This window comes from Oxyura jamaicensis, chromosome 12, assembly GCF_011077185.1.
Source record: "Oxyura jamaicensis isolate SHBP4307 breed ruddy duck chromosome 12, BPBGC_Ojam_1.0, whole genome shotgun sequence".
NCBI classification, from domain to species: domain Eukaryota; kingdom Metazoa; phylum Chordata; class Aves; order Anseriformes; family Anatidae; genus Oxyura; species Oxyura jamaicensis.
In genome coordinates, this window is record NC_048904.1 from 11,866,459 (window position 1) to 11,878,000 (window position 11,542).

General features: G+C 40.8%; 1 long non-coding RNA gene across 1 annotated transcript; it reads right to left on the bottom strand.

The window, feature by feature from the left end:
- Positions 1-1,602: 1,602 nt before the first annotated feature.
- LOC118173457 lies at positions 1,603-4,805 on the bottom strand. The gene is made up of 2 exons (XR_004754208.1): positions 4,655-4,805; positions 1,603-3,292 (listed from the first exon to the last, which is right to left on the bottom strand). It is a non-coding gene; the product is annotated as an uncharacterized LOC118173457 (long non-coding RNA).
- Positions 4,806-11,542: the final 6,737 nt, after the last annotated feature.

Below are 11,542 nucleotides of genomic sequence, written 5' to 3' on the forward strand. Positions count from 1 at the left end.
GTCTCTAACGAGAACAGTCAAAAGTTACAGAGTTCACTTTCTGCTGGGTGAGTGACACCCAGAAATTCTTTCCAGACTTACAAACAAGCAAAGAGACAAGTTTGAACCTGAACTTCTGTGTAATCACGCCACTCAGCAGCATAAACAAACATGGCATCGATTGGAAAATTATTCTTCAAGCGTCAGTTTTGACTGGTCCAGATGAGAAGTTTCCAAAGTTAGGGTCATGCCCCGTAGAGTGCTGATGGAAGAGAGGTCACAAGCCCGGAAACGAGGTTGCGAGCTGAAAAGCTTGGGAACTGCTGATCTAGACAGATGAATGGTCCCTTAGAATATCCTTTTTCCTCTCTCCTGCTTCATAGGCAGTGACTGGAGTGAGTTTTAAATCTGACTAGACTGGTCTGTTTATAGCATGCTGCTGTATTTTTAAAAGTAGATCTCTGGAAATGAGTCCAAGATGACCAGGGGGATGGGAGCAAGGGAGGCTCTTGAGGGAAGGATGTGGGACAAAGAAGTGGAGTAGTGGCAGGTCTGTGGGAAACAGGATCTGCCAAGCAAATCAAGATTCAACAGTGTTGAGTAGGAGAGATGGAAGCTTTTTAAGGTTGTAAGAAAGCTTGAGAGTCTAACTTGGAAGGTCAAATTCATTTCCCAAGAGGTTTGAGGAATATAGCTTTACTCCTCTGTGAGGAGTTCAGGCTGCTGAACTGTATTCCTTACTGTGGAAGCAAACCTAATTTTTGGTGCAATTAATGTTTGGCCAGAATAAGGTATGTACAGCTGATGCATATACAGAAATAAGGTAGTACATCTTTGAGTCTCTGAATGGCCTTCTTTACTGTCCTTGTGTTTCAAAAACTATCAAAGCCAGGCCCTGACTTTATGTATGTTAAAAGAAAACCATTGTTACTGGGAACTTCTGCAGGCTACTTTATAATACTCGTAGTATGGGAAAAGTAGAAAATACAAGTAGCCCAGAAAATTAGCATAGCTTATACTACTAACTTTGTTTTGTCATTGCTGAACATAAACATAAAAAAATACAGCCTTAGCAGCATTTGGTAACAGTCTGTGAACATTGAATATTGGTGATTCTTTGTGCCAGAAGCAGTTAAGTGATTGTTTGTGGTGTAGGTGCTCAGCCCAGGGACTCAGAGAACCATCTGGTGAGCATTGGGTTGCTGTCGAAACTCCCGTGCCAGGGTCTCAGCAGTCCAGGTCCTCTTGCAGCCATGCCTCTGAGGTTTATGGGAACCTGCTGAACTCTCTCTTGGGCATCACAGAAAACAAACAGAGCACCTGCAAGTCATGTGGGCTTTTATAATACTGAATTAGTGTCAGTACAAGAGGAGTGTCAGCACCATGCAATGGATATCTTGAACAATGTCTATAGCACCCTATTTGCTATCCAAGGGCATGGAGGAGGAAAGCAATAGATTTGGGGCAATTAGGAGGGAGTATAGCGACAGCGCAGGTTCAAGTCAGGGATGGGAAATAGGCCTGGAGGTTAATAGGACAACACAGGTCTTCATCATAAAGCAAATATCAGGTCTGTGTGGTGCAATACCTAGCTGTGGCTACGTGCTAGGAACAATGCAGAGGTAAAGTCAGTAATGTCATGTGATATTTATTTAGTAGCATTATGCTGAGAGGAATTAATGGGCAAGGTCTTTGCATCCAACTGCAGTGGGGTGGGGGGTGTTTCCTGGGTGCTGTGTTTCAGGCTCTAGGACGGAGCTGGTGGGTCCTGTTCCAGCACTGAGCACAGCGCCGTGAGCCAGCACTGGAGGTACTAGGCCACAGGGCAAGGCGGAGCCAAGTTGCCCAGTTATCCCAATTCCAGTTACAGGGACTAAAATATTGACCTGGAGCCATAGGTGCTGGAGAGAGAGGAAGCCAGGAGAAGGCATCGTTTCCAAGCCCCTGAGAGCAAGCAAAGGCAGGCCTTCTTGAGCCTTAACCCCACCGGTGGGGTGGGCTTAGGGATTTCCGAGCAAGGAAACTCTCTGCTGATGATTGTTTCTAGCAAGATAAAGACTCCATGAGCCTTTTTGTGACTAAACGAACTTATGCCAAGCCTGTACCTGTTTTGAACCACTAATCCTGTACAGAGTCAAATAGCAGCTAATTGGTCAAGCGAGTGATGCCTAATCTTCAGGCCTCCGTGTCAAGGGCCATGGAAGCTTTGTTCTTGAAGGTACCTATTTTTTCAGGATGCTCCAGACTGAATTCGTAGGTAAGACCCAATTAAGACTTATATATGTATATCTCTCAAGTGCAGGAATAGTTTTACTGAAGCCATAGAGATCATTCATATATAAAGTTACAGGCGTGTTTCAGACATGACCAGATTGGTGCAGAACCAGCCCTTATCTCCTGTTCTGGTGATCCAGTCTGGACTGGTCTCTACAAGTTTCTTTTCAGAATATAAACCAAGCCTTTGGTTTGAGAAATGTGAGGTTTTATTTTCATAATTACCTTTAGTTTTGGAGCAGCTGCCCTTTAGGCTATTTGGAATCCATTGAAACACGTTGAACTCTAAATCAGAGGTTTCTATATTTCATGTCAAATGCACAAATGCCAAATACGAGATTTTTTACCCCAATTGTGTGGATGTTTAACTTCCATAGTGTTTTCTATTAAGAAACTGATAACTGGTATTTAATGCTGTACTTAGAATTTATCATTTCAACTAGGCTGATTTCACACATCAAAGCATATGACTTTAGTTTCCCAAGTATTTCCCCATATACATTTTCTAGTCTGCAAAACAACTTATGGGGAAAATTATGCTATCCATAAACATCTCTAGATACATGGCATCCTCTTTGCAGGAGAAGTTTTATAGAGGACTGGCAGGAATTTTTGATTCCCATGTGCAGTTTAAATATTCCCATTCTTAATTCTTTCTATTACTGCAGATTATAGAGTTCATCTCTGTAATGCTACCCTTAAAATAAACTGTTCACAGGTTCACATGTCATTTGTCGATAAATAACACAAGGGCTCATTCCTACCTTCCTAATGGAGTTCCTAGATACTGAAGAGAATTTTTAATGAACAAAATATGTGTTCAGCCTATCAAAAATCTGTAAGTCTTTGGAATAAGTCCTTTACGTGAAATATAATGCTCCCATGTGAAAACCAGGCATGATAAAAATAAGAGATTAAAAAACATGGGAAAAAGAAAATAAACAAGAGGCTCTTCTCGCTGCAGGCTATTAGGGAGTATAGCTGTAGAAACAGACAGATGATTTTATATAATGAAGCACCTTCGGAGTATGTGTTCTACCTGTAAACAGAAGACATTTTTTAATATATTTCAGTATTAACAAGGCGTCTTCTAAGGAGCTGTGACCTTTAATCTCATTACGTATGGATTTGTGTATGTGAATGTGACATACGAGTTTGTTACCAAGATACTATATGAAGCAAACATCCTAGGGCCTTCCAAGTTGGCAAGTTGATGCAAATTTCTGAGTCACCTCAGCCGAAAACATTATTTTTTATTTCTACAACATTTTGGGATGCAAAGGGAACATCAGCCATCTTATCTGACTGATGCTATCAGGTGCTTTCCGTTAAATTTCCTAATATATATCCTAGAGACAGCCAGACACACACATAAGTCTGGATATGGATGGCACTGAAACTAAGCAGGATTTGTTCTAATTTATCAGAAAGGTGGAGCAGCTCAGCTAACTACAGCAATTGATCTATAGCAGGATAAGGTCTCAACAAGTTCTTTCAGGCTTCAATTAGTTTGCATCATATCATTCATTGCATTCCTGATCTCTCTTCCTTCCTCTTCTTTTATGTTGTCATCTATTCTTAGTTTATACAAACGCATACTGCTGCATATAGACTTTTCTGCCACAGCTGGTCCAGTGGTGGAACCAGGCAGACTCCTGGCAGATCCAAGCATAGACAGGAATATCAACACAGAGACCATTTACAAAATGGTCTGGGTGGGGTCTAACATTGTAGTTTCTCTTGAATTATTTTTCCCTTATTTCTAATCCTATATAACAGTGACTATTAATTAACAATCTGTTAGCTATTTCTGAGAGTTATTCTGGAACATGGACTTTAATAATAGGGAATTGAAAAACGGCAGGGGAGTGACTTCCAGCCCTGCATTCCTTCAAAGAATCCTGTAACAATGCACAGTATTTCTCGGTGCTGCACAATATCTATTTCTGAATTCCAGCTGCAGCTAAGGCTTTCTTTTTGTTTGTGGTGGAGTTGCCAGCATTATTTCATCTAATGGGGGAGTATATTCTGAAAAGAAAAGACCCACAAAAGTGTGTTTAAAGTATTTTCACCTAATCTGAAGCATGATTTTTCAAGATCTTTCAGAGTGCCTGTAGCATAGACAGCTACACTATTAATGACACTTTACTAACAACATAGCAGATCCCTGTAGCTCTAATATGATAAATGGACTGTAGATCCCACTCTCAGCACAGATATAATTAGCAGGATTTATACTGCATTCTCCTTATAAAGACTGAGTCAGTTCCCCCATGCTCTGAGCATGCTGAAATTCTCAGAGAAAATGCATCTGAGTGCATTTACTATCACTGGAATTAAGTATTTTGTTGTTGTTGATGACAATGTCATCATAAATAATGAAACTTAAGAAATTTCATACCTTCGTGCCAGTGCATCCAAGCTTTATAAAGGCTGTTGGTGGCCAAGAAGTGCATTTTTAAAATTTAGCATAAATTATGGATTATTTACATGAACACCAGTTTTTATAGGGCAAAAATTTACTGAGAAGCACCTCACGTATATTTTCAAGCAATCAGAAAGTGAAATTTTTTGTACGTGTTTACAAGAAGGGGAAACTGAGCTTCAGGAAGTCACATGATTTCCAGCAAGAGCCCATATATAGACATGTAGATGATGAAAGCATTAAAAAAAACTACCAGCAGGTATTATCTCTGTGTAGCCATGCTCCCATATGTATGGCATAAGACTCCTTCCCCCCGTGTTCCAAGAATTTATATCACTAGATATTTCAGAGAATTCACAGTTCCAAACTGAATGTGCGGTGGGTGATACAGCTTCTCTGGAAGCTCACAATGACAGTGTCCAGCGAAAAGAAAAGTACAACCCCTTGAGTACCTGACTGTCAATAGCTAAGTAAATAAATCCCAGGCAAATAATAGTATACTAGAGGGAAGAATTTTATCCAAATCAGAAAGCAAAAGCCAAAAAGGAGGGGTCTACTGTTAGCTAATAAGTCATAGGTGGGCATTTTCCACCATCTCTTACCAAATGACTACAAGCTCTGCTTTTTCCATCTCCCGTAGAGAATGTTATGGTTAAGAAGAAAGATCTTGAAGTGATGTGACATGACCATGTCATTGGATAAATAATGTAAAAATAAACTTCTTGTTAATTTTACTTGCACGGGTTGAGGACCTTGTTCACCTCCAATAAAACAAGCTAATTCCCCAGGCCTGGGGTATTTCTGGTGCCTCATCTGACTCTTCCAAGCTCTGCGTCAGATCTTTCTTTCCCCTCCTTGTTCCTCGGATGTGTGTGCTCTCTATCTCTCTGGAAACCCATGAATGCAGTATAGAAAAGGTGTTTGCACAGCTCAGGGTAACTTATCCCTGTGCTGACTCTCTGGGCTATGGTTAAAGGAGAGTTCAGAAATTGGGAACAGAATCATTACATTAGATACAGTCCAAAAGTTCCATGTATTTTTGCTTCAGAGAAGGAAGCTGAGCTAAGTTGCAATAAAAGAAATTGTGGGATATTCGGAAGAGAGTAGATGGCATAAGGAGAAAGCAATGTGTTGCAAGTGGGTAGATCCATCCCATGGGTACCATATGTTTTGAAATCCTTGTGGTTTGGATAGTGACCAGTTAGTTTCTTAGCCAGAGGCTGCCAGCTCCACCCCAGTGAGCAAGGAGTTCCTGCTGCCACAGAGCCTCAAAAGTGCCTTAGCACCCTGGAAGCCCCTCTGTCGTTATCAACACAGAAAACAAAGACCTCTGCAACATGATGTCTGCAAAGAGAACTGGAGCTCACTGCTGCCCATACCCTGCTTTTCTGCAGGCAGATGCTTTGATATATTTCTGCACTGCCAAATTCAACCAAAATTCATGTTTGAAGTGCAGATTTCCTCCAGACAAACCTTGTGCTGATGAACTCTGTGGAGGAGGGAGCCTGGCCTGGGTAGAGGTGTCAGCACTGACTTCAGGATGCAGAATAGGATCTGAAATACAGGGGTCTGGAAGATAGAAACTTTGTGTGATGAGGCCTTTCTGTTCCTATAATTAAGATATTTGCACAGTTGAGCTCCTGCTTTCATAATACACCCCTGTGATAACTACCAAAACCACTTCTTCAGAGAAGGTCTGCAGCCAGTTATCCAGATAATGAAGAAGGGCAGGGAGAGGGAGGGGGAAGATTAGCCACAGTTAATAGAAAACATATGTCAGTAAGCCTGTGACTATTCAGTGTGTTCATCTTTTAAATTGTGGTAAGTGCATTTCCTTAGAGCACAGGGATAACCTTAGGCACCAGGAAACAGCTCGCAGTTGTGTTGTGAGATCCTGTGTCATAGCTGCAGTGCAGTCGAGGCTGTAAGGGGAAGGCCAGTGGGTTGATCCAGTACCCAGATAATCCATCTGTGGATAATCAACCGCTGACTATGTTCAAGATGTGATTTTGCTCTTTTCTTCATTAAAGCATCTGTTGTCAACAGGCATAATCAAAAGTGCTGCCACGTTGATGTTCTTGCATATTCTAATTATGAACTGGACTTAGAGGTGGTCTTAAGATCAGTTAAAGTATATAATGTAACATAGTGTAGTTGTTTTTGTTTGTTTGTTTGTTTGTTTTGATATAAAATGCAAGGATAATGTTGACCAGGAAGTGGAGAGACTGTACAAAATTCTGTACAGTGCATGGAATTACAGCTTATAGTCATCTTTTGAAGATTACTCGACTTCAGTGGAAAACACTTAGCTTCCTATAACTAGAGGCACTCCTCTGCTGTAACCGAATCTCACTTTTTTATTGTCACTATTATTCTTTCTAGAGAGAATCTAGAGAGAAAGATAAAATACCCTGTAGTGGCCCCTACATCTCAAGAGTCCTTAGTGCTATGAGTCTTTCATGATGGGTGACTTTCTAAGAAGCGTTTCTGGAGGAGCTTCGCAGTTCTTTATAACTGTGTGTTGGCTTTAGGACTTTAATCCACAAGGTGAAGTCTCTCACACTCGAAGATGCAGACCCTTCAGGAAGCTCTCAGCAGTACCATCAGGATCAGTCCCTTTCTGCCTGATGCCAGTGGAAGTTTCACCCTTGATTTCAAAAGGCTCCTAATTAGGCCTGAGGACTGTGGTCCTTTCTTTCCTTCATCCCTTTGTACAGTTAATGCGCTTATACTTACATAAGGTGTGCCGAGCCTGTGCAAGGGGGGATTCATGCCACGCGTGACAGGAGCTTTGTCCCAAAGTGCTGACGCCCTATGTTTAGATGTGGCGCAATGAGGGCAAATAATAAAGAAAACATACAACACGGTGAGATCAAGGGTTACTCTGGTCTAGTAGATGAATGTCCTGATGGCCACACTGATTGGAGTGACTCACCAGCTGCAAGCTGGAAGGAAGAAGTGGGGCATCAGAAGGATGTGGCTGCGTGGAGACCTGGTGAGCAGAGATTAGGAGGACAGTTCATGGCCAGAGAATAGTTTGTCCAGTAATTTCATTGTTTTAACATTTAAGGCAGACAGGGCTAATCACTAACAAAGATGCCCAAGGGAGCAATGTTGTATCAGTTATCTTCCTGAGAGTTTGACTGATTTGGTTTTATTTATTCTAGACAAAAGAGCTTATTTGTGATGTTTCATCTTCAGTCTGAATGTCTCTAATTCGAACATCCATTTAATTTGGAAGGTTTCCACCCGACACCAGTGAGACTGATTAAAGTCATGACTTATAACCAAACGTCTTTCTCGCTCCATGTTGCTGACCACAGCTTTGGTTATGAATTGTGAAAGAATGTTAAAATCCAGTATATTTTTCTCTTTGTGGGCTCTGTTTATTTTTATTTTTAACATTTTGATTGGGCAATGAAAAATGTCAGTGATGCCAGTTGCGAGTCTTTAGGTACAAATTTGCCTTTCAGCCATTGCATGGGAGTGATTATTTGCTTTTAAAAACTGACATCTGGGGATTTTTAGTTCCTTAAGTCTCTGGAAAAATATGGCATTGCACAAAAGCCTGCAGTATGAAAGGTAGAAGCAGGGCCAATAAGGAGACAGCAACATTTTTTTCATGTCTCTAACTTCCAGAGAGCAGCAGCAACAAGCTGAACAGAGGTTGAAAGAAGCAGCATTATTGCTGCTGTTTCCCCTTGAATTCCTTTCATCAGTCCGGTGACTACGTGTGTCCTGATGACACATTTCTGGGTCACATGTCCCCGAAAGATGGGCTATATGGAGACGCATAGCATGGAAAGTATGCTAACTAGAGACTATGTTGACAGGTTCCACGTGTGACGTAAATTTCTATATTCCTCACATGGACTTTATTAATAGCACAGGACTGAGTCAGGGAGAGCCAGTTATTATTCTTTATGTAAATAAATCAACAGAAATAAATACTCTCTTGTTCCTTATCGTATTAAACCTGCAAATAGCTTATTACCTTACAAGGCAGCTTAGGCGAGCACACGAGACCTCAAGGAAACACAGAGCAAGTGCAAGTCAGTGCTGAGATTTCCCCAAGCCAGGCTACGTGGCCATAAGAGAGGAGTGAAGGCACAAGGCTGCAGCTCACAGAGTCCAGAACTGGAGAAAGGAGACCCAGATAATTATTTTAAAAGCCAGTATCAAGCGTAACCAAACTGAATTCTTGTTTTGTTTTTGGTCCAGTGGAAACTTTGCAATGGAAAAGTTAGATTTTTTTCCTTGGCTCTGTCATCAGAGATGTCGCTGTTTTTCCCAGTCAACTTTCTCCTGTTTTTCCCAGTCAACTTTTCTCAGTGGGATCTGAATTACCCTTTCTTCAGGATACTGCTCCAGTTAGGAGGTCAGAGGGAGAAAATTCTGTAAGCGTAGGGTGTTCTTACTCAGATTCTTCTCAGGCTCATCAGCCATTTCCATGAGGGAGTAATTCTTTCTAGCAGTAGTAGCAAACTGTTGCCCTGGTGTGTGAGTTAAATACAGCTGGAGGCACAAAGCAAAGTGTTAGAGATTGCATATCCAGTCCTCTGTGTTCTCACTAAGAGGAAAAACAGAAATGCATCTAGAGAGGCTCAATCCAAGTATTAGCATCTCCTTCCAAACACTGAATAAAAACACCTGGATGGAAAGGACTTTTATTAGTTGGGATTCTTCTATATTAATCACAACCAATTCAGTTTATCTTCAGCAACATGAAGTATGGAAAGGCTGTTGCAGTTTGACAGAGAATGAAGGTGTTGCTCACCTGTGATGAGTATGAACTAAACTCATAATTCCCAAATATTCAGAGCCTGGGCCATACTCTGAGCTCATCTTTGATAAATTTTAAAAGGGGATGCATTTTTACAGGTTCACTCTAAGAAAGAAAGATCTGTCACGTGTAAAATTCAGAACATTCCTCTGTGCTCTTCCATTCATCTGATGGAAATAAATTAGAAAAATTGTGTTTATGTATTAAGCAGGATATGGCAACAGGACTATTGCATTTATATCTGCACTGTCAGCAAGGAATTCATCATAAATGCACCAGGCCAATGTGGTTTTCAACCATGCTTATGGGGATGATTTACCTCCTTTGCAATCAGAATAATGACACATTAGTGGCTAGGAATATTTACAAAGTCTTCCAAGCTGACATTTTTTAGCTGTAAGGGAGGAATTAATTTTAAATTCTACTCATTTCTTTTCCTCTATATCTCAGTTAAACACTTTACATTAAATTCCTGAAAATTTTCTTGCTGCTGTTACTTGTAATGGTCCAGAAATGTCAGGGTATCCTTGAAGTGGAGCAGTCTTCTCCAAGGCACTTTATGTAGCTTAATTAGTGCAGCTATTTCTTTCCTCACGCGTCCTCTGATGGATTTCTTTATGCCAGATGCTTCCTAGGTATTGAGAATCAGAGCCAGAGGTCAACTGATGAGCTGCTGATTGCTCAGGCTGAATGTGATTTAATGCAACAGTTTGTATTAGCAGTTTGCAAAACCCCTCTGGGTAGCGTACGTCCAGGGGTGTTCTTGCATGCATGCATCCAAGTCTCTGTTCAGTGTCATGGATGTGCATTAAAGGACCTGGCGTGGCTGAAGGTCGTCATCACAAGACTTCTGCAGCTATCTTTATAACATTTTATTCACTCTGCTGTAGCAGGCAAGAAGCTTTAAAACTGATTTTTTTATTATTTTTATTTTTTTATTTTTTTTTCCTAAGCAGCAATGAGGGATGTCCCTAGTGTTTTCAACCAGCTTTATTGTCTTGAATCCCAAACCTCGGCTATATAATTGTTATAGTTGGGCAGCAGAGCAATTGTTAATCATTTTAAGGCCTGGAGCCAGTTCATGTCTTGAAGTCACTGGTTGAATATTTTTTTGTCCTAAGCAGAACTAGCTCTGATTCTGGCTAGTGATATGTCATTAATACGAATCCTCTAAAATGTTTACCCAAGAAGAGTGAAACTTAACCCTGAGATACCAGAAATCATTCAAACTAGACTAAAAATAAAAATTCACATAGTTTGGAATATGGTAACATCTCTTACCAAATCTTTTCTGAACGTAGCCATTATGTGAATGTCAGCTGCAGGACTGCATTTCATACTGGGATTTTCCACTTGGCCTTTATTCTTTACCAGTCTGATAATGGGATGAAAAGTGGACTTGAGGAATGTGGTTCAAAGGATTTGCACTACTGATTTTGTGTCCCAAGCCTGGCTATGTAATGCATAGTAAGGACTTTTGAAGATAGCGTAAAATGGAGACAGCCCATGTGGGGCCATGAAACAAGATACCGAGCTTAAATGTGGGACAACTGAGGAGGAGGAGGCAGGCAAAAGGCAGTTAAGGGGTGGAAGACAGTCAAAGGATGCTGTGAGAAACAACAACAGTCCTGACAACACTGCTGTGGGCTTTCTTCCTCTGTCTGCATGTGGTGGTCTTCCCAAGTTAAATTTTTTAATGGCGTTATTTCTATCCCTGAAAAGATAGAGATACATTTTTAAAGTCTGGATAATAATTCTGAACCCTAAAGGAGTAAGAAGTCACTCAAGTAAAAAATAATGATAATAATAATAAAAATCTGTCTATTATTGCTGCATCTTATTTTATGAGAAAGGATGGGAAGATGTAGATAGTATCTGCATGCTACTGCAGTAACGTACACTGAAATTCAGGCTCATGTAGCTGAACAGAAATTGGTCCATGTTTATTGCTGTGTTTGGTGCAGACACTGAGCTACAGAAGCTCTGTGAAGAACAGACACATCTTGGGTGCTGTTAGTTGGTGTATTTTATGCTGCACGTAACAATGCAGTAAAACATTGTTACTGGCAAACATCATATTC